Genomic DNA, 25036 nt, shown 5'->3' on the forward strand with positions numbered 1-25036 from the left:
TCGTCAAAGAGATTTGACAAAAGTCGAGAGAAGAGTGCCGTTTAGACCAGTGGTTTTCCACCTTGTTCATGTCAAGGCCAATTATTTATTCAGCATTTGATCCACGGACCACCATTTGATGAGATTTAGCCACTCAAAAAAAAAAAAAAGAAAAAAAAAATCGTTGCATAGGATTTTGTCCACAATTCCCTACTATGTGGTACCATAGAAAAGATGACAGGTCAATCAAAACAACAGTTCCTCTAGATTCTGTAATTGTGTTGACTTCTTGTAAATTAAGTATAGGGCCTAATGCAGGTATTTAACAATAATTTAACTCAATAGTTAAAGATCTATAAGGGTCCTTTTGGTTACCAACTCTCCATCATTTAGCTGGGGACCAACAGGAAAGTTTTCATTTTGGGGGATAAAAATCAAGTTTTTGAAATGATAATTAAAAACAACATATAGGAAATATAAAATAAAGGGACATTCACTCGTCGCAACCCACAAAATGCGCGACCCACAAATGGGTCTCGAACCAGTCTGGGGAACACGTGCTACATACAGTAGCCTACTGTACATTGGCTGTTTGAAAATAGATGATCTAAAATTCGGTTTAGTAAATGATCTTAAAAAAAATGAAAAAATGTTTTGACAGTGAAGAATTATGAGCTTTAAGTGCTTTAAAAGGAGAGGTTAGCAATAACCTGCGTGTCCCCATTATGAAGGCAGTTATGAATGTGTTCCGGTGGGGTATTGGTTTTCACTGGAAGCCCATTATGAGAGGGGGGAGAGAACAGCCCCGAAACATCACCAAGACGGGCCAGAACTGACCTGGGACAACGTCGTTGTCGGGTAGAAAACCTTGTATCTCCGGAGTCAAACTTTCGCGAATTAACGCAAAAGTGTCACACAAAAGAAAGAAAAAAAGTTGATCAACAAGCTCTTTTTGTTATCTTTTTGCAAGTTGCATCAGTGGGTCCTATAAAAATGGAACCAATTAAAAGTATAAGCAACTTAAATAGCTTCATTAAACCCATTCAAAACACAGGTTATATCTCCCCTCCCCCACGTTTCTGGAAAAGTAACAGTATTTTGTTTTTTCGGACATACAAGGTTCCCACCCGACAGACAGCCACGATAAGCTGTTCTTTCACAAACATTCCTCTCTCTCTCTCTCTCTCTCTCTCTCTCTCTCTCTCTGACATGTTAGGGTCCAGAGGAATACATGCAAGCGCAGCATTTTATCTTCCTGCTTTGGAAGCGGCATTTCCCACGCCCCCGCGGCCGGGCCGGCCAGGCCGCCACGGAGGGGACAAGCTAGCGGACCGGCTGAAACGTCCCAGCTGGGGATTGAACTCGCGGAGGACAGAGTACAGGTGGTGGGAACAAAAAAAGAGAGAGAGAGTCCCCGAAAAGTCAGCGCTCAGAGAGGGAAGGAGGAAGGGAGGGAGGGAGCAGTGGAACATAACTAAGTACAAGTACTGTTACTTAAAGGGGTACTGTCACCTAAAGGGGTATTGTCACTTTAAAAAGTCATCTTAAAATATGAGTTAATATTTTTATGATGTCATTGTGGGAATGTGCACTTATAAGCCACCAACCAAATTAATTGACTGTACTTAGACTACTTACTGCACTGGTCAGCTGTTGTTGGGGGGCGAGGGGCACATTTCACTGTGACACAAGTTTCAGACTATTTCAGACCGTTTTCAGAGAGACCACGTGACCTACTGTATCATACTATTATAATTTCAGGGTGTGTTAGCGGGCCTTTAAATGCACTTTCTTAGATACTTTTACTTTCTTTGAGCATGTCCATGTTTCAATATCGTACTTTATTCTACACCACTACATCTCAGACAACATCTCAAATATGATATGACAATGTCAGATACTAGCTACTTTCCAGATTTAGATTATTATTATAATACATAGCCCACTAATTCCTTCAAAGTACAACTCCATAACAATATTTCTTCAAAGTAAAACTCCATAACAATCTGTAATTCTGCATCCATATATAATGAATGTACAGTCAGAACAAAGGGGGGTGAGCTGGGAATTGAGCTCATGTTGTTAGAAGTAATCCTCTGCATCCAAAACTGATGTTGACAGTGTGACAGTATGCATGTTGAGCCCTGTACAGTATGCTATTATGGAATCCATAGGAGATGCAAGGGAAAGGAGCGCTTGTTTTCGGTGATGACGACGGAGGCGTGCCGTCTCTGTCGACCTTGAGCCATGTGAGACACCGCCGAGCGAGCGGCAGCGAGCGAGTCGCCGTGTAGAGCGTTGCGAAGGTCGCATGAGCCGACTCAGCGCCGTCCGAGTGACATACACTGGAGGACAGAATAGTAAATCTACATCCCAGCGACTTTCGGCTCCTCCGCGTGGTCCAAGTGAACACAGTGGAGCGCTCCCGACCTCCGGTTCAGCCAATCACAAGCCACGGCTTCTAATTTATTCACCCCGTATCCTACGGATTCCCTTATCGAGTACAGTATGTCTTAACCCTTCCCACAATACACACACACACAGTGAAGGAAACCAAGCGAGGCACCAACCTGCTCATCAGGAGCAGTTAGGGGGTTCAGTGTCTTGCTCAAGGACACTTCCATAGATCCACACTAACCCGGGGGGAGCCAGTCATCATCTTCTCCATCACTGCAACGGCAGGAGAAGTGAGGAGACCAATGTTAGCACAAAGCACTCAACCCCAGTACTTGAGTCCATGTATAAATACTCCTGGTCAAATATCATTCAACTACAAGTTCAAGTGGTAGATTGTAGATTGGCAATTATCACTGTATTTAAAAAATAAATACGGCTGGTTAATCCATAATGTAATTGTTTTCCTCCAGCCTAGAAATGTAGTGGAGTCAAAAGCGTATACAGTATTTGCCTTTAAAACAAGTGTAAGGCATAAGTATCCAAAAATACAAATACTCAAGAGGGTATTTATGTCTATGGTATGGACCTAAACACAGGGAGGCACAGCTGTCCAATAGCACATTTATTTACAAAAACACAAGTCCAGGAGCAGGAGGGTTGGACAAGGAGTATCAAGAATTAGGAATGCACTGGGAGATCTAAGATCTAAGAGTCTCTTACCAGGAGTAAACTAGGAGCAAGTAAATGAACATCAGTGGCATACAATAACAAACTGACAAAGGACTGAGTATACAGGGGAGTTCAAATGGACACAGTCACACAGAGGATACACTGAGCTAGGCTGTAGCTAGGCCTAGCTGCTAGGGGACTAGCAGCCCACAGGTGACTGGGGTTGACAATCAGCGGAGAGACAAGACAGGAACCAGTTCACAGAGGAAAGCAGGAAACATCACTACAAAATAAAAGGTTCACAAGTGTAAAGTAAGACGCCAACTAAAACTAAGAAACAAGGAAGACATAAGAATGTAAACATTTAAACACAGCTGTTAAGTAAAAACTATAACTAGAGATACAAAAGGAATACAAGAAAACACAACAGGGAATACATAATAATACTAATAATATATTTTATTCATAGCGCAGTTCACATTTGAAACCAATCGTAAAATGTTATTGTACAGAGTAGAAACATTTGAATAAAAACAACATAAAAACACCTCTGAAGGCCATTTCAGACAGAGCACTATCAATGCGGGCATTCTCGTTTGGATCGGCGGGGATCGCACAGATTCGCACTGCGATCATTGTTGTTTTGTCCTCCTGCATGTAGTGTGGAAAAAAGCGGACCAAAATACAGCTTGAAAAATAATATAGCCTATATATACTGTATATGTTTCTCATCGATTGAAGCGTTTTTGGAAAAAGATTCTGAGATAAAGCCTTTTCTTTGCAGCAACAATGAATATAGGAGCCTAGGGAGATTACAAGTTTCCTGATGATGGCGGCCGAGTTGCATCATGGGATATGACTTTTTTTTTGCTCACCAGCCGCCGCCGCAGCACCTGTTTACCTGGTAACTATGGTAACGAGGTAACATGTCCCTGGACGTAATAATGGGGCCGTGGTGCTGCATCGCGGTAATTCTTATGTTCCTGGACGTTTTTGGCATCGCAAGTGTTAATGAACATCACATAACAATGCAACGCAAATATACCGGATTTAGTAAAAATGATAAAATATGCAGTCTACAGAAAAAACATAAAAACAAAACAGACAGACAGTGGAATACATTAGGAAAACATGGCATAAAATGTAAATACAAGAACAAGGGTAACAAGGCCAAGACTAATTCGAGTTCCACTTGGTTGTGTAGTATTGCACCGGGAGATTAGCAGCATTTTAAAGGACCAAAAATAGTTAAAAAGTTATCTTCCTTAATCTTCTGTTAAAAGCGTTCCACAGTCGAAGGGCAGCTGAGGAGGAGGAGGTTATTGTTTCACAGATCGACAAGCTTGTAGATCTGCCATTGTTGGCTAATGTTCTCCCCAGGATATGGATGCAGGGCTTTTAATATTATACCAAAGCCAGTATATAATATATTTGTATTTGTCTTTCATGCTGGTGTTGCAGTTGGACACAAAGTGTACTACTTTAAGGCGCATGGTAACATGTACGACAGGGAGCACATGAATGTGCACATTTTCAACACAGTGTCTTTGCGCTGGAAAAAAGTTGCCCCGACTGATAACAGATTTAGAAGCCGGGTCAGGTGTCCCTGATTTGAATTTCAGGTTGTTGGCAAGTTGGCAACCCTATTTGTTACTGTCCTCCACTGATCACTGTTGTCTTCAACTTCATTGTTGTCGTCATCATCATCATCATCTCCATCATCAACGGCAGGAGAAGCAGCGACGGCAAGCAGCACAACAGCGCCAACTAGAGGAGACAAACGGGAGAGACTTGCGGTCAGATAGAGAGCAGCGGTTTGATGGGGTCAGGACTCAGGAACCATTTTGAGGGAGTGAATTACCCATTTCTTTAACGTTTCCTACCAAAATATTGTATTTTTCACTATGAAATAGTTCTTAAGTGGTTAAGGCATAATGCATTTGTCAAAGGTTTGGGTCCCAGCAAGACACCAAACGTATATTTCTTGGGGCGTCGGGCTGAGAAAGTACGGTAAGTAGGGAGGAACGCACGTGAAAAGTCTTCAAAGTTCAAACATGGAAAAAAATATGCCATTTAACTTTCCATTTCTCCACAATAAGGGCCTCACAACGAAGACAAAGTAGAGTGAGTGGAACAAGGAGGTGTGTGTGGGGGGGGGGGGGGGGGGGGGTACACAGTCTGCGTTCTTCTTTTCTACAGACGTCAGATCTCTAGACCGCTCGTATACAAGAAAACTCACAGAGATGGGGGAAGAGAGAGAGAGAGAGAGAGAGAGAGAGAGAGAGAGAGAGAGAGAGAGGGGGACAGAGAGAGAGAGAGTTCCGCCATCTAGCAGATTGCCGGAGTAACAAATGTTTACATCAAAAAAAGCTATTGATTTTTTCCCCGCATGTTGTTCTTGTTAGCTGAGAGCAGAGCCTGTTCCTCCTGCATTCGTCTTACAGGATATGAAAAAAATAAAAACGCTTGTTCCATGTGTTATGTTTTCTTGTTTCTTCTTCTAGTTATACTCTGCTCTCCTGTAGCAAGATGTCAGCTCAGGTCAGCTGTCTGACTGCCTCTGAACAAACACCTGGTTGGCTAGAGCTAAACACAGTGGTGAAAAGAAACTAAGTATATGTACTCAAAGCGGTATTTCACTTTCAAAACATTTTTGGGTCATTTAATTGACTACTCAGGCTTTTGGGAGCACCCCAAACAGTATAAAAGTTGCTCGATTCAGTATTTGATATTCATTTTATCAGACATGTCCCTATAATAAAATGAATTCAGAAACAATAACCAGTAAGACTCCCTAATCGGGAGATAAGCGACCACCACGTCGCATAAACTTTAGAAGGCAATCGTAGCCAATCAGGAGGGAATATGGGAAATGGGACAGATCCATGTTGATGACATGACTTTAGAGATACTGTGTACCGCTTTGCGTGATTTTAGTGTCCAAAAATGTGTTTTGCAAAAATCGGCCTGATGTGAGAAATCAGGGGCGGAGGTTGTGGCGGAGGTGCAATTCTGGGAATTTCTGTGGTTGCCTATATATTGTGATGACACGTGAAGCTTGACCCATCCTCCAATCAGAAAAGGGACAGAAAAAAGTCCATTATATATACTAGAAGCTGGGCCGCCCTTTGGGCGGCCCAGCGTCTAGTCGGCGACCTGGTCAACTCGGAACAATGTAAATAGGGAATGAATGCCCCGCCCTTTAATGCAAACCCCATTATACCTGTTTTCATAGGACCCGTTTTGACCATCTGTCTGCCTGTGTCCATTTATGCCCATATATGGAGATATCTGTATCTGTCTGTCTGTCTGTCGGCGTCCATTTTATGTCCATATATGGAGATCACTGCAGTTATTGTTCTGGGTCCATTTTATGCCCATATATGGAGATATCTGTCTATCTGCGTCCATTTTATGCCCATATATGGAGTATCTGTCTGTGCCTCCAACTGTGTTGCAGACACAGTGCCGGTTCCCCCTTTAATGCAAACCTCATTATACCTGTTGTCATAGGACCCGTTTTGAACATCTGTTTGCCTGTGTCCATTTATGCCCATATATGGAGATATCTGTATCTGTCTGTCTGCGTCCATTTTATGCCCATATATGGAGATCTTTGACCATCTGTTTGCCTCTGTCCATTTATGTCCATATATGGAGATATCTGTATCTGTCTGTCTGCAATCCATTTTATGCCCATATATGGGGGCATTCATTTTATGCCCATATATGGAGAACGCGCGTGCCCGTGGGACGAACGGTTCTCGAGATACGCGGATTACATACATACATACTCAGAGATTTTTTGTTGACTCATGTGGCGTACGTGATGTCAGAGCCTTTTATGAAGTGATGTCACAATGAGTCAAAATCTCTGTGAGTATGTATGTATGTAATCCGCGTATCTCGAGAACCGTTCGTCCCACGGGCACGCGCGTTCTCCATATATGGGCATAAAATGAATGCCCCCGGGCCGCCCTTCGGGCGGCCCAGCGTCTAGTCGGCGACCTGGCCAACTCGGAACAATGTAAATAGGGAATGAATGCCCCGCCCTTTAATGCAAACCCCATTATACCTGTTTTCATAGGACCCGTTTTGACCATCTGTCTGCCTGTGTCCATTTATGCCCATATATGGAGATATCTGTATCTGTCTGTCTGTCTGTCGGCGTCCATTTTATGTCCATATATGGAGATCACTGCAGTTATAGTTCTGGGTCCATTTTATGCCCATATATGGAGATATGTGTCTATCTGCATCCATTTTATGCCCATATATGGAGTATCTGTCTGTGCCTCCAACTGTGTTGCAGACACAGTGCCGGTTCCCCCTTTAATGCAAACCTCATTATACCTGTTGTCATAGGACCCGTTTTGAACATCTGTTTGCCTGTGTCCATTTATGCCCATATATGGAGATATCTGTATCTGTCTGTCTGCGTCCATTTTATGCCCATATATGGAGATCTTTGACCATCTGTTTGCCTCTGTCCATTTATGTCCATATATGGAGATATCTGTATCTGTCTGTCTGCAATCCATTTTATGCCCATATATGGGGGCATTCATTTTATGCCCATATATGGAGAACGCGTGTGCCCGTGGGACGAACGCCCATATATGGAGAACGCGCGTGCCCGTGGGACGAACGGTTCTCGAGATACGCGGATTACATACATACATACACACTCACAGAGATTTTTTGTTGACTCATGTGGCGTACGTGATGTCAGAGCCTTTTATGAAGTGATGTCACAATGAGTCAGAGCTTTCGCCGATTTCCTCCGGAACAGCCTGATGTCAACAATCAACCCCGCATAAGGAGATTCCGAACGTTTCGCGCCGGTTCGGGAAAACCGCGCGTCGGGTCGGGTCGAGACCCGGCACTGCACTCCGTGCCGCGGCGGGGAACGCGCGTGCCGAATCTGAAGCCGGTGGGACGAACGGTTCTCGAGATACGTGGATTACAGACACACACACAGACAGACAGACAGACAGACAGACAGACAGACAGACACACACGCAGAGACTTCTCGCATTTATAGATAGATATATATATGTCACGGTTTGATAGAGAAACAGTACGATCGAGAAACGGAGCACTCGTCGTGCGGCACGGGGCGGAACAAGCGGTCGCTTTGAGCCACAACAACGTCGCGTCGGCAGGAATGATAGCGCCTCACCCCACGGAGGTTAGGGTTAGGGTTAGGGTTAGGGTTAGGCATAGTTTTACTGAGGTTAAGGTTAGGGTTAGGGTTAGAGTAAGGCATAGTAAGCTAATGGCTAAACACTGCCGAGCTAGGCTAGTAAATAAAGAAAGAGAGTCGCAAACGAGTGACGTCAGCGCCTTCACTAGTGAATGGCTGTCGTCGCCATCTGGTGGTGATTGGTGTGTGGTGAACGACAAAACAAGCGCTCTTGCCATGAACGTACTGAGTTACCCAAACTTACTGTAACATATATACACAACCACAAAAGTCTATACATTTATATAACTTAAATTATAACGTATCTCTTAGCAAAATGCAAGGAATCGATTCCTAATGAAGCCGGTCGATTTGACATATGGCTCAAGTGCGTGCCATCAAAACTGTTGGACGAGTAGCGTGACAGAGAAAGATGGAAGATGGATGGAATGAATAAAGTCAGACAAGTACTATTAGTCCGGGCAGGGAAACCACACTAACAAGTACCTGCAGGACCTTTCTGTATGTGTTACGTCCTGGTCCTCACTTGGCACTGTGGCACCCTCTCGTGGCACAGTACGTCACAGCAGACCTCTGAAGTCCCAGACATCTGCACACCTGTCTCCCGTTGCCAATCTTCTCACCTGGTCGCCATCTGCAATCATCTCCTCCAGAGCCTACAAGAGCCTGGCCTGTTTGCAGCTCGGCGCCAGTTCCTCACCAGTCCATGGTTGGTAAAGTAGACAGCCATTATTAGCTTTCCCAGTTTAGTAGAGATAGCCAGTTTTTGCTCCTTGTAGCTGCTGTGCACTGCTATTCCTTGTGGATTATTATTGACTCTGCCTTTTTCTCTCCTCCTCAGTTTCCCGGGTTCCGTGCTGAGTTGGAGCAGCCGCAGAGCCCAATTCCCCTTTTTGCCCCCCTTGTGAATTAACTCTGAGTTCCATTGTTAATAAACACGCCCGGGTGGGCTTCAACCTCCTTCTGCCTCCTCCTTTGCTGTGCGTTTGGGTCAACTCACACCAGTCGTAACAGTAGGAACTGGCCACCTGGACCCAGCCAGCATGGAGGAAAAGCGCCCATCTCTCACTCCACTTCAGGCCCAAGGACAAGTTTTGGACCAACACTCCCGCCTGCTGTCGGAGGCATCCGCTGCTGTTTTGAGCCTACAGCAGGAGCTCCGGGAGGTTTCTACATTCCAGCAGTCCCAGGCCACTCAACAACACACCCAGGTTAACCATCTCACTTCCTTGGTCGAGGAGCTCTCTAAACGAGTCGCCGCACTCTACGCTCAACTCACTCCTCCTCCGAGTCCCGCTCCCGTGCAGATTACGTCTCCCAGCCGGGAACCCCACCTTACTGCCCCGGCTCCCTATGACGGAACTTTCTCTCTCTGCCGGGAGTTCATCATGCAGTGTGAGTACGTGTTTGATCTCCAGCCTAGCATGTATTCCACCTCCCCCGCCCGCATAGCATACATTACAAACCTGACCACCGGTAGGGCGCGCCGCTGGGTTTTTTCAAGTCGAGAGGGGTCTGCAGCCTACATGCAGAACTACAAAGACTTTGTTTTGGAGTTTAAGGCTGTGTTTGACCACGACGTCCAGGGGCACGATGCAGACACAGCTCTCTCTTCTCTTCAGCAGGGCTCCAGCTCTGTAGCAGATTATGCCACTGAGTTCCGCATCCTCGCCGCCCGTTGTGATTGGAACGAGCCTGCACTTCTCAGCACGTTCCTCCGGGGTTTGAGCGAGCCTACGAAAGATGCCCTAGCCGAGAGAGAGAGACCCCCCACTCTGTCCAAACTCATCTCTCTCGCCATTTCCATTGACGAGCGACACCGTGAACGTAAGCGTGAGAGGGCATCCCAGCATTACGTTGCTTCCAAGCCTATATCCTCAGTCCCCACCAGTCTCACTCGGCCCAAGCAAGAACCATCTGCCGTCTACAGTCCCACAGAAGACTGCATGCAGCTGGGCCGAATCCGTGTGACTTCCAAGGGCCGCTTATCACCGGCTGAGCGCAAGCACCGCAGGCTACACAGGCTCTGTTTGTATTGTGCTGACTCAGCTCACACCGTTCACTCCTGTCCAATTCTACGTTCCAAGGTGTCCCCTTCCTGGACGCCAGGAGGCGTAATTTCTCCCAGTCGGGGTTTTCGGGTGAGTCGCCTAACTTCTCTCCAGCCCCTCACTGCCAGTCGTGCCAGTTTCCCTGCCACACTCACCTGGGAGGGACAGTCGCTCACTATTCCAGCTTTCATCGACTCAGGGGCCGATGAGAGCTTTATTGACCGCCAGTTTGCTCTGAGGTTGGGAATCCCTGTCTCTGCGCTCCAGAGGCCTGTCCCTGCCTTCGCGCTGAATGGTCACTCCATGGGTCCTGTCACTCACCGGACCAAGCCCCTCACCCTCACTGTCTCGGGAGACCATGTGGAGGCCATACGCCCCTACGTCACTCACTCCCCGGGCACTCCGTTCATCCTGGGCAGACCCTGGTTGGAGCGTCACACCCCCCACGTCTGCTGGAGTTCTAGGCGTATTCTCAGCTGGAGCGCCGCCTGCCAGGTCTGTTGCCTCCAGCCCGCTTCGATCTCCGCCCAGGCTGAGCATCCTCCTGTCCGGGTTCCCTCCCGTCCTAAGGGCCGTCGCCAACGCCGGGCACACCCCGACGTTCCTCGCCAATCGCCAGGTGGCGATCCCTGGAGGGGGGGTCCTGTTACGTCCTGGTCCTCACTTGGCACTGTGGCACCCTCTCGTGGCACAGTACGTCACAGCAGACCTCTGAAGTCCCAGACATCTGCACACCTGTCTCCCGTTGCCAATCTTCTCACCTGGTCGCCATCTGCAATCATCTCCTCCAGAGCCTACAAGAGCCTGGCCTGTTTGCAGCTCGGCGCCAGTTCCTCACCAGTCCATGGTTGGTAAAGTAGACAGCCATTATTAGCTTTCCCAGTTTAGTAGAGATAGCCAGTTTTTGCTCCTTGTAGCTGCTGTGCACTGCTATTCCTTGTGGATTATTATTGACTCTGCCTTTTTCTCTCCTCCTCAGTTTCCCGGGTTCCGTGCTGAGTTGGAGCAGCCGCAGAGCCCAATTCCCCTTTTTGCCCCCCTTGTGAATTAACTCTGAGTTCCATTGTTAATAAACACGCCCGGGTGGGCTTCAACCTCCTTCTGCCTCCTCCTTTGCTGTGCGTTTGGGTCAACTCACACCAGTCGTAACAGTATGTTATCCTTTTATTCTAAATGTTTTGTAATAACGTAATCAATCAATATTTATTTTTAAATTAATTGTGGGTTCGCTGAAAGCGAGCACACATATGTTATCTTCATTATTTATCTATCAGTCAAGTTCTCCTCAAAATGACGTAATCTATCAGTCTCCTCAAAATGACCTAAGACAGTGAGGTGCAGCCAAAGGGTAGATCTTTGTGCCCATACATGGTGTAACTTACATGCGAGCCCACACTGTTTCGTAGGAACAGTATTTCTAGTTTGCTTTACTGTCTTGCAGTCTATCAATCTCTACGTTCAGATGTTTTGCAGACTCTACATCTTGGATTCACACTAACAAGGTATAAGAGAGAGAAATTAATAAACAACATGAAACCTTCCGAATGTGATTAAAAAAACGAAAAAGAAAAACAGAGGATTTCTGGTCGTCTGAGATTAATAATTGACAGTGCCTGTTGAATAATTAATCAAACATTTGAATAATTGTAGCTGTAAACTCAACATACTGTACATTTGCATATTGTTGGCTTCCTTTAGGTTTGAACCAACCCTCATAAGACAGAGAAAACTTAAAACTAATAATATTAATGTGAATTACTGCTAGCAACAAATATACTGTACGATACGATCTATAGCATATACAGTAGATGCTATTAAAACAGGCAATGAAGAATGGGTACATAAGACAAGTATGATAATGAAATTCTCTCTCTCTCTCACACACACACACACACACACACACACACACACACACACACACACACACACACACACACACACACACACACACACACACACACACACACACACACACACACACACACACACACACACACACACACACACACACACACACACACACTTGTGTTTTTGCATATAAAACTAATGCAGAAGGATGATGATTAAATCAGATTTATTTTATATTCATATCAGGTTGTTTTGTTATTGTCATACACTACAGTTTTTAGCTGCTGATAAAAGTACAGCCGATATGTGAGTAGTAAACATGTCTCAAGTCTCTCAACCATTTGCAAACAAGACATATTTCTTTCTTATCCAGTGCTTAATTTGTGGGGGAACAAGGGGGAACAAGTTCCCCCACCTCTTTGATTGGATCCGGGATTAATTTCTTGTAATTATTCTTCATAGGTGACGGTGACACATAATAGACACCCACCGAGCATTTTTAGGTCTATTAGACGTCTATTAGACGTCTATATGTCACCTAGACGACGCGTCTAGAAATGGTTTAAAAATGGTCTAGAAATGAAAATTTATTAGACGACTATATTTAGACTAGACGTCTAATAGACGTCTAAGTTTATACCTGGGTCTAAATTTAGACGTCTAATAGACGTCTATATTTAGACCTTAACGGCCAGCAAAAGTAGTGAAAAACTGACCTTAACGGCCGTCAAAAGTAGTGAAAAACTGATTGTCTCACTGCCTTGGGTGCTTTAGTTCTGTTCTGATGCTCTGCTCCATGAGTATTTGACCATATTAGATTGTGACATTATCATTGACATTGTGAGTGGGATTCGAACTTACTACCTCTGGTGCTTTAGTCCTGTACTCATCCTCTGCGCCACTGGAACCTGTTAGTTGAAATGGGTGTTTCGTCCTATTTGAATATGACATCATTGACAACATGAGTAGGATTTGAGAGGCCTTCGCTGCTCGACTCGAATCCGATTCCAGGGCCTCGGCCTCGGACCGCAGAGTCCGGGGACCCCCGCTCGGGGACCACCTCCAGGGACCCCCGGTCGGGGACCACCTCCAGGGACCCCTGGCGATATGACCGTGGACCTGGGGATATGGCTTTGGAGAACCAGGCGGGCCGCCGCTCCGCTCCTGTCCGACTTTGGGGCCTCGACCTGGGGCCGCAGAGTGGCTGGGGGCCCCCGGACCCCCGGGGACCCCCAGGGACCTACCCCTGGCGGCACCGCCAAAGAGCTAAAAATTGTCAAAACTCGGGCTAGGAGCGGCCGGGAGAGCCGGGGCCGGTACCCACACGTCCGCCTCAGCGCCCCGTAGCCGGCCGCGCGTAGAGCGCCGCCTATTGGCGGAACCCCGCCACTGCAGACAGCAAAAAAGGCCGTGACTCGGCCCCCGTGTGACCGGGAGGAACGGGGCTGGCACCCAGGGGGTCCCTGGGGGCAGGGCCACCGCCGGGGCCCCCGGGGACCCCCGGAGTTCCGGGGACCCCCTGGAAAAAAATATGGAAAAATAGCCAAAAGTAGCCGTTCTACAAGCCAATGCTCCACTCCACGCGGCGTGGCCCGGCCGGGGAGGGGTCCGCTTCTCAGGGGGGGTTCTCTGGGGGTCCCTGGCAGCCCATGGAGCGCCGGTGCCCCGCCACGCCGTTCGCGGGCCCCAGGAGAAAATGTAAAAAATTCTAAACGTGGGAAAATGAGTCTAAGTGTAGCGGTTGAACACGCTCCGAGCTCCAGGCTTTCTCCGACCGCAGCTCCACTGCCGTGCGGACTCGAACCAGGCGCCCACGCGTCCGGCTCGCCGCCCTGGACCCGGCTGGGGGCTCCACGCACTCTGGCCGGCTGCCGGAGCACAACTAGGCCGCCGCTCCTCCAGGGGGGCCTTCCAGTGGTCCCTAGCCGACAACAGAGCGCCGGGGCCCGGCCAGGCATTCCAGGGACCCCCCAGGGGAACCAGGCTGGTCCCGAGTACCCACTTTAGCTGTATTGATGAATAGCTATTAAAATGATTTTATTTAATCAATATATATTGAATAGGCACACGAGGAGCACTTTATAGACAAGAGCTGTTTCCGGCTTCATTTATTTTTCTTAAAACAACGAATAAAAAGGTTATTTAAAATAATTCTAACGTGGTATAATTATAGATGTGGATTAAACGTCTAAATGAGGTCTAAAAATATACTGTAAACAGTAAATGGATCAATGGCATCAATGGCAAAAGTTGGCAAATACATGGCAAATATATGATCTCCAAAAGTAGGAGATCATATAACTTACAATTGGTTTATTAATTGATATTTAGTGAATATGGTTTAAAATTCAAAGGTCTAGATTCGGGCTAACAATAAACCTATATTAGACATATAATGTTAAACGTATAATAGACGTCTAAATATAAACTATAGTGTACATGGACCAATGACTATTCTGATTAGTTTAATCGAACATTTGGAGATCATATATGTAAGGTACAGTTGTTTTATTAATAAATATTTAGTGAATCATGGTTTATAATTCAAAGGTCTAGATTTGGGCTAAAAATAAACCTATAATAAACGTATAATGTTAAACGTATAATATACGTCTAAATATAAACTATAGTGTACATGGACCAATGACTATTCTAATTAGTTTAATCGAACATTTGGAGATCATATATGTAAGGTACAGTTGTTTTATTAATAAATATTTAGTGAATCATGGTTTAAAATTCAAAGGTCTAGATTCGGGCTAACAATAAACCTATATTAGACGTATAATGTTAAACGTATAATAGACGTCTAAATGTAAACTATAGTGTACATGTATCAATGGCTATATTAATTAGTTTAATCCGACAGTTGGAGATCATATATGTAACGTCCAATTGTTTTATTAATCAATATTTAGTGAATAATGTTTTAAAATTCAAAGGTATAGATTCGGTCTAAAAATATACCAAAAATAGCCGGGATAAATTAGGTATAAATTTAGCCTAGACGTATAATAGACGGACATTGTTTAGTGGGCAAGCAATATACACACATACATGGTGTCCTAGAATTTTGTTAACAATAAACATATATATTTTTAATATATGCCAGTTATTCAGATTGATCATTCCAAATTGATAGATTGACTACCAGTGTTCTGATGTGCCACGTTGCTGCTAATGTTATACTTGGTGCGTAAATGTAGGTAAAATTAGTTTACAAAAAGATTTAAAAACCCAGAAAAAAAAAAAAAAAATTGTCACAGTCTACACTTGCAGCCTGCCCGGGATCCGGCACCCATTCATTGACAAATTAAGCACTGTTCTTATCGTATGTATGAGGGTACCTGGCACAACATATTTTCAGATGAGGGTCTACATATTAATTTTGGGGGGGATCCTTTATCCTTGACATGAGAAAGGTTTTGTACTGTAAGTAGAGTGTGTGACATATCGGCTCTGGGCGCCAAGCTTCTTCCCCTAAAGATCAGTGCTGAACCGGGCTGCACTTCAATTGATGTGTTTTCTGCAAACTTTACAAGAAAAAAGTTTAGCTTTGAACCCTTGGCCTTGTTTCCAACCCCCTCCCCCTCCCCCTCTCTCTCTGTCCGATAAGCCTGGGTAGCAGCCGTTCGCTCGTTTGCCATTTCAAATGTTTCTGTTTTTTCTTTTTTTTCTTTCTTTCTTTCTTTTCCCGGCCAGACACACACATATCTGTTTTATCTAGTCGCTGGTGAGAACTTTGTGCTGCATCTGACGCGCGCGCACACACAGACACACACACACAGCGCGCGCGCGCACACACATACACACACACACACACACACAGGCAGACGTTTCACTATAATCGTGAGGACATCGACATTTTAGAACGGCAATTTTATCAATACCATTCTTCTTTGTTTGCCCTTTTTAACGCTAAACCTAAAGCAAAAAAACCAAACAGCTGATCTACAAGCTCACAGTGTGGCACGATGTGTCGGTTCGACGGTTGGCGAGCATTTAAGTGTAAAGGGCTTTGCACACAGGCGCGATTTTCAACCACTGAGATTTTTTCCGTTTGCTGCATGATTAACAGTTTCCCAGCCAAAATAGAATGGTTGTTGGTAGATTAGCCGTGACATTTCTGTTATTGTATTATGATCTGAGACATAATATTATGTTTATAAACATGAGCCCGCCACCCCTCCTTTTTGGACCGCAGCGTTGTTTTTTTCTTTTTTTTCAATCCCACAGGGTTTGCTCACCATGAATGTCTGGATCTCCATTGACATAAAGTGGAGGTTTTGGCCAAGGCATCTGCTCCCCGTGCGTATTGCGTGCGCGATCCGTGTGCATATAATCCCAGCATATGGTCCAAGTATGACTGAACGGTCGATGTGAGCATTTTGGCTAGCTTAGCCTTTAGTACTCCTGCTATGCTAATGTAATCGTCTAAACAGCAAGTGGACGACAGCAAGGAAGGCTGAAGAAGGAATGGAGCTGACGTCACTTCTGCTTCATCTCAGAGCAGCCATGAGCTATCGATGGACGAGCGGTGACTAGGGAAGGTTAGACGATCGCCGATTTTCGGATAAAAATAATTTATTTCGGTTTTAATGACCTAGTCCGGAAAAAGACGGCGCGGCTGAGACTCCTTGCTCAGATGTACCGTATATTCCGGTTTTAATATTAAGGGGCTCCCGTGGCTTGGAAAGGGTTAAAACGCATTGGATTTGGTGTGCAATGCTGTGCGCAATCCACACTGCGGATCTGAAAAGGAGTCATAAAAGGAATGATGAGTTTTTACCGCATGCGAAAAGTCGCACGAATCGGAATGGGTTCGATCGGTGAAAAAACACACTGCCGCAGCCACTTGCCGCACGGCCAATTCGGAGCAGGTGTGCATGAGGTCATAGAGAATCATTGGTTTCTTTTAAAACATTAAATCGCAAGTTTTTTTCTGTGCGGAAAATCACACCTGTCTGCAAAGCACATACTGTAAATCAGTGCTAACTCCAGTCCAGCCTAACCCTCGGGCCTAAAGGTGTGAACGCCCAATACTAACCCCAACATCAATTTTCTAATATGTTAATCTTGTGAGGGCCAGGACAATAATGTCCAGTGTCCATTTTGTCACTGTCTGGCAGAAACCTCCTATCTCCAAGTTTCAAATGTGTACGTTTTTTTCATAAAGTAAAGCCCTGCTTCATCATACAAGGCTGTCGCACAGGACTAGTCAAAATAGCAGATCTACAAGCACACAACACCTGGCAGTGTGAGGCGCTATGTGCTTGTTGATCTGCTATTTTAAATGATAAATACAGAGTGAACGGTTTCCACCCGATAGCGACGATTTCTAAAATAATATAGTTGGGGGACATTTGGCCCTCATGCGTATACAAGCGTGCACGCACGCACGCGCACGCACACGCACACGCACACGCACACACACACACACACACACACACACACACACACACACACACAGCTCTTCTCACAGCTCTCGCTCTCTCTCTCGCTCTCCTTGCCATCCATACGGTTGTTATCTCTTAAGTTCAACTCCCCCCCAATGCATCCTGGGTAATGTTTGTATACACTGGCGGAGGCAGCAAATTGCTACTGTTGCTCACAGACCCCCCCCCCCCTCTCTTTTCATCTCCTGCCTCTCACTTTCACTGTCTCTCTCCCACTTCACCCCCTCTCTCCCCCTTTCTATAACCTCTTTATCTCTCTCTCTGCTCTCTCCATCCGTCTCCCCGTCTCTTTGTCTCTCTCTCTCCCCCTCTCCCAGTGGCGGTGGATAAAGTACTCAAATTTTGTACTTATCTGCAAAGTAACTAGTAACTAAAGTTTTCAAATAAATGTAGTGGAGTAAAAGTACAAAATTTGGATCCGAGATGTAGTGGAGTAGAAGTAAAAGTATTGGAAATACTCAAAAGCCTCAAAAGTGTACTTAAGTACAATACTTAAGTAAATGTACTTAGTTACCACTGCCTTTCTATAACCTCTTTATCTCTCTCTGCTCTCTCCATCTGTCCCTTCTTTCTTTCTTTCTTTCTTTCTTTCTTTCTTTCTTTCTTTCTTTTTCATTTTTCTTTAATCTCTGCATCACTTTCTCCTTCTCCTCTCCACACAAAGTGATTGCTCTCTCCTCTCTCTCCATCACAGATTTATTTGGCAGTATACTCTAAATAGTGACACCGGTAAGGGAGGGCCGAGAGAGAGAGAGAGAGAGAGAGAGAGAGAGAGAGAGAGAGTGAGAGTGTGTGTGTGAGAGAGAGAGAGACGATGATGATTTGTCTTTTGATCCGGCTGTGCTTGTTGTCAGAAGCCGCGTGGATTGAAGTGACTGTCGCCCACAATTGACTGTGACAATTAGACCGCGATCAGACAGACGCCCCGAGTGGCAGCACTTAACCCCCGCCATTTACATGTCACTCTGTCGAGAGAGAGAGAGAGAGAGAGAGAGAGAGGGAGAGAGAGAGGGAAGAGTTGAGAGGGGAAAGACAGATATCGTTGCTGTCAGAAACCTTGTATCTCCTTATTTCAACATATCGTCGTTGTCGGTTGAAAACCTTGTATGTCCAAAACCGTATGTTTTGTATTTGTCATTTTTAAAATGATTTAAACTAGTGCTGTTTTCACTGCTTTTGTGCGACGGCCTTGTCTGATGAAGCAGGGCTTTACTTTGCGGAAAAACTTACAAATTTGAAACTTAACCCTAACCCGACAGTGACGATAATCTATTTTCTTCCATCAAATTAATTACCTATACTTCACCTTACACGAGTGTCAAAACAAAGGTAGTGAAAACTTGTGAGCTTGTAGATCCGTTTCACCCATTTCTCAAAGCATTTTGAAATTGAAAGTTTGTGAGTTTTTAACCGATACGAATAGGCCTGATTAGCAGGAGCTAGTGAGTAAATCGTCGTTGTCCATGTCCAAAAGCGTCCTTTTTTCACTACCTTTGTGAGACAGTTTTGTATGAGGAAGCAGGGCTTTAATTTACACAAAAAAAAAAAAAAAAAAAAAAACCCAACAGCAACAATATGCTCTTCTTGTACCCTGTCTGAACGCTTATTCTCTCTCTTTCTCTCTCTCTCTCTCTCTCTCTCTCTCTCTCTCTCTCTCTCTCTCTCTCTCTCTCTCTCTCTAACATGCAGAATCCCTCTGAACAGTAATTTGAGGCGTGTTTAAATGGGGGGGGGGGGGGGCTCACTGGGCATCAGGGGTGTCACAAGGGGGGGGGGGGGGGGAGTGGGACTGAGTTAACTTACTAGGGCCCAAGGTGGAGGGGCCTGGAATTATCTTATTGCGACCGAAGGTCGCATATACTCTGAAAAACCGTGTCGCTTGAGTGTCCTTCCTTCCTTCCGTAACCTCTGTGATGTCAGTGTGATGTCAACGAGTTGTGACATCACTTCCTGTACGGGGCGGCTACAGTGTACACGAAATGTGGATAACACTATATATGGAGATAGTCCAGTCCATCATGTCATATGGGACTATACATAGTAGCTACATACATAGACAGTAGCCAAAAGAGAAGGATACACAAGACTAAGAAAGACAAAAAAAGGAGGAGGAGGATAAAGATACCAAAAGGAGAGAGAAGAAAGGGTGGATGAGGTACAATGTGTCTCAGAAAAGAAAAGGAGGTGGCAACGGGGGCGGCTAGATAAAGTTATTAGGCCTGGATCCGACTTTAAGTCGACGTACAGGATTCCAGAAGTGTAGCGCTTATTCGCTCTTGTATCAAACTGGTACTCGAAACGTTCTTAGAATTTAATATATATTTTCTAAAGTAAATATGGGGGCGGCTGTGAAAAAAAGAGAAGCATAAAAAAGAAAAAAAGGAGGAGGAGGATAAAGATACCAAAAGGAGAGAGAAGAAAGGGTGGATGAGGTACAATGTGTGGTATCCTCCTTGTCAAGCTCGACGTTGGTCATTTGGAACTATACATGGAGAAATGGAGCGAACCTGTTTGGCCTAAACATGGAGATGTGGTACAGAATGACTCATATATGGGCATAAAAAGTATGTCATGTGACATCACTTCCTGTACAGACAGTCAGACAGACAGCCATTGACTCCGGCCTAACAATGGCTACTGTCTATGACGTTAGTCCCATATGACAGGGATGGGATGGGGGTCCGTGGCCAAATACATATCATTTTGGGGGTCCTTCACATGAAAAGGTTTGAGCACCACTGACATAGAAACATAGGTTTTTCAAAAAACCTTATTAGGATTTGAATTATCTAAAGGCTTGCACAAATTTTCACGATTTTTCAAAAATAGCAGATCTACAAGCTCGCAGCACGGCACTCTATATCTGCTATTTTTCAGTAGTTAAAGTACCCAGGGCCCAGAATTTGGTGCGACACCCCTGCTGGGCATTACCATTTGAAAAGGGCCAATCAGCACGTTGCCGCTGAGACTTATTGTCCACTGTCGGGGAGGGAGGGAGGGTGGTGTTTTTCAGGAGGGGTGTGAGGGTGCAGATTTGTAAAACTGATGCAGTATATTCTCTCCCAGGTGGATGGATTTGAGCTGCTTGTCTGGTGCACACAATGACACATGGTCACACGTGTTGACACACCAGTCTATGAAGCTATTACGAAATAGCATCTTGCAATGGGCCTAGTGTATAAGATACCACTAAGATACCCGCATGTACTTGACAAAATACTTCCAAGTTATACCGTCGCCGAATGAGTTACATTTTCTCCACTGTATCAACTATTAGTGACTGACTATGATAAACCATACAGAGCCACCTCCCCGACAATATCGTGAAGACCGTTTGTTTATTTTTGGACCACAACGCTTATTTATATGAGACGATTTTAAGATGACTCAATGTTATTCTCCATAGAGAAATTTGTATTATTTCCGCGAACCGGGGGATGAGCGAGTGACCTCATGCCTTTGTTACTCTATACTCAAAACTGGTAAATGAAAACAAAGCCTATCCTTACCCCCCTGACCTTTCTATTTCTTTTATAGTTTTTCTGATGATATCTTCTGCATAGTACTGTGTTCAGCCTGTCATTCAATGTTATACGAGTTAAAAACATATCTGAATTGAAACAAGCCATATAGGCTTTCTTGGGTGTATCCTGTAGTTGACCTTGTACCAGTGAACTGTACTGTCATGAAACTGTACCTTTTCCTATGGTCAAAGTTGATGACACAGTAATCTCTAGCAAGAAAGAGATTACCTATTTGGGCTGTATTCTTGACAAATACCTGTCTGGAGATTCAGCTCCACTTTGACTATGCTTGCTGTATGGTTTATCATAGTCAGTCACTAATAGTTGATACAGTGGAGAAAATGTAAGCATACCCTCAGTACCCGCATATCTGACCAAACATCTCCAAAAAGTTAGCGACACCCACAGCCACAACACCAGAGGGAGCGCACACAATGATCTGATAACACAAACCCATGAGACAAATATGGGTAAATTCTCCTTCTACATCACTGCCACCCAGGTGTGGAATTCCTTGACTACCTCCCTTAAAACATGTAGCTCGCTGGCATCCTTCAAAACTGCCCTGAAAACTCACCTTTCAGGAGGCCAGAGAAGGAGGTAGTTATCACTTCTCCCATAGACGTCGAGAAGAGAGCACCCCCACCCCCTTGTTTCCCCTATCCTGTACATAGTGTTTTTGATAACTGTGATATTATTGTATGTTTATTTTGCTTGCTATTTATTATGTCATGAATTGAATACAGAGGGCTTCCAACGTAAAAAAGACCGTAAAAAGTCTTATTGGGATGTTCCTGTGTTTAACTGTACTTGTACTGTACTACATTTCAATTGTATTGACTATACTTGTACTGTTCTCCATTTTTGTCTAATAAAAATAATCAATCAATCAATGCAAACTTCTAATAAAGTCTTCAATCAATCAATCAAACCTCGTAAAACAGTTTCATCTGCAACACAATTCTACACAATACTTGGTTGGGGGTCCCTGCTTCATCTCCCTCTCATAGGGGTCCTTGGCCTGAGAAACCGTTGAGGACCCCAGGTCTAGAGTCCAATCCTAAATCCTAAATGGTTCACACACAGGTGAACGAGCACGTGTTTGCCCACGTGCACTTCTCCCGCCATGCAGCTCTCCCACCACGGACGGACCACCTCCTCCTCAGCTGGACCGCTGTCCAGCTCATCCTGTATTCAGTAATCACACCATAATTCCCCCCTCTCCCTCCCTCTCTCTCTCTCGCGCCTCACCTAATCCCACATCTGATAATCCAGATTACCGCAGGCCTGTCTCATTATGTCATGACACACAGATTATCCCATACCGCTTCTCGTCTTTGAGGCCCGGGGTGTTTTGGGGAATTATACGGCTGGAGTTTCCAAACAGTTTGACAAGGATCCACGGCATCTAAGTACGCACATGGACAAACACTGTATATCGTCGTTGTCGGGTGGAAACCTTGTATGTCCAAAACCGTTCACTTTGTATTTATCATTTAAAAAATGAACTAAACTAGTAAAAACAGCTGATCTACAAGCACACAACGCCTCGCACCACGAGGCGTTGTGTGCTTGTAGATCGGCTGTTTTCACTACTTTTGTGCGATGGCCTTGTATGATGAAGCAGGGCTTTACTTTGCGAATAAATGTACACATTTGAAACTTGGAGATACAAGGTTTCTGCCCGACAGTGACGATATGATCCATACTGGACTGTCCAGATTAACAACAAACAAACAACAACAAAAAAGACAGATTATCTATCTGTTACTGTGCAGATTGAGTGGTAATGACGCGGCAAATTACAATGTGCAGATAATCTCGTTTTCATCATTGTTTTTTCGTAAACATTTTAAAGCAATATTAGGAGACACTCAACTAATACATACTATAGATAAATGTGTTATTTCGAAATCTATTCATGTCATGAAATCTCAATTTCCTCAATGGATGTGTAAGTTAAATATATCTTTGCTGTGAGGTGGAAACATACAAGGTGCCATGGCATTGGTCCGAAGGTTCATTAGTCCGAATTTGTTAAGAATACTATGCCTAACTCGAACCCTAACCCTAAACTTAACCTCAGTAACCCTAACTAAATTCGGACTAATGAACCTTTGGTCTGGACTAATGAACCTTCGGACTTATGTGCAGTCCCCACATACAAACTGTTACTTTTAAGGATATGGAACCAACCTGGCATCCATATTTTGAGGCATGTTATTGCATTTTTAAAAATATGTTTTCTAACTCAAATCCTTGCTTCTGGGGGTCCCTGGAACAACATAATTGGAGATGGGTGGTCGGCGGCCAAATACACATCATTTTTTGTGTCCTTGACATGAAGAAGTTTGAGCACCACTGATACAGAAAAATATGTTTTTCAGAAAACTGTTAGGATTTAGAAAACATTTGTAGAATTGACCTCAGGTCCAAAAAAAAAAGGAAAAAAAAGATGACACTAGGGATGCACCGAAAAGGAAATTCGCTGATACTGATACCGATATTTGTTTATTTAGTTTTTGGTGTTATTATTTCCCCTTTGGGGCCAGGGAAACAAATAAATCAACATCATTAGAAATAACGTTATAATGTTCAGAATCTACTCTCGTGGTAGGCTGCAAATAACCAAACACACCAACCTAGCCAGCGCGAAATGTATGCTTATATCAACAACTGATACATATTGGCTGTTGTCAGCTTTATTTGCCGATACCGATATCGACATCCCTAACAGAGATACAAGGTTTCTGCCTAACGACTTACTGCATAATTCACAATATCGTCCTTGTCGGGTGGAAACCTTGTATGTCCAAAACGGTTCGTTTTTATCATTAAAAAAAACTAAACTTGCAAGGCGTTGTGTGCTTGTAGATCTGCTGTTTTCACTACTTTTGTGCGACAGCCTTGTCTGATGAAGCAGGGCTTTACTTCACGAAAAAACGTACACATTTGAAACTTGGAGATACAACGTTTTTTGCCCGACAGTGATGATATCATTCACACCTGTTGTTAAGCTGCCATATAGGTTTTTTAGCATGGTTTGAGTGGTGCTGCTACTGACCGTTTGATGGTTTCCAGCAGGCTGATGTGAGGGCAGAATGTAGGTTACTAATCCCTGAGATTGAGTTTAATTAATGGAAGCGTTTAGTAATGTGGATGAGGGGGATTACACTGGGGACAGGTGGATGGATTTCAGTGTGATCTGCACCGGACACATGTTCCTATGATGACCCTCACGCACGCACGCACGCACGCACGCGCACACACACACACACATAGATCTGTCCTTGAACTCTAACACACGCACGCACGCACGCACGCACACACACACACACACACACACACACACACACACACACACACACACACACACACACACACACACACACACACACACACACACACACACACACACACACACACACACACACACACACACACACACACACACACACACACACACACACACACACACACACACACACACACACACACACACACACCCCCCCTGAGTGAAAAGAGAGCGCGAGAGAGTCGAGCAAATGAAGCGATCATTCTGTCCAGAGGTTGTCAACCTTGTAGGCATGCATGCCAGGGTAGGCATGCCGGTACACCTGTTCTAGGCCGTCAATCGAGATGTTCTGCAAGGCGTTTAAATACCTTCACAAATTCGAGGAGTCCAAACACGCACGCACACACGCGCACACACGCATGCACGTTTTAAATGCCTGCTTAACACTCAGTTTGCGAACCGGTGTCACACACAGAAAATAGCAGATTTACAAGCTCACACCAACACTGGCTTTTGTGCGTCAGCGCGACGCGTTGTGAGCTTGGAGGTCTGCCATTTTCTGTGCTTGATACCACACTGGTGTATACGGAATGGATTCCTACAAAGAGAGG

The sequence above is a fragment of the Nannobrachium achirus genome (assembly GCF_963921795.1).
Source record: "Nannobrachium achirus genome assembly, chromosome: 24".
NCBI lineage: Eukaryota > Metazoa > Chordata > Actinopteri > Myctophiformes > Myctophidae > Nannobrachium > Nannobrachium achirus.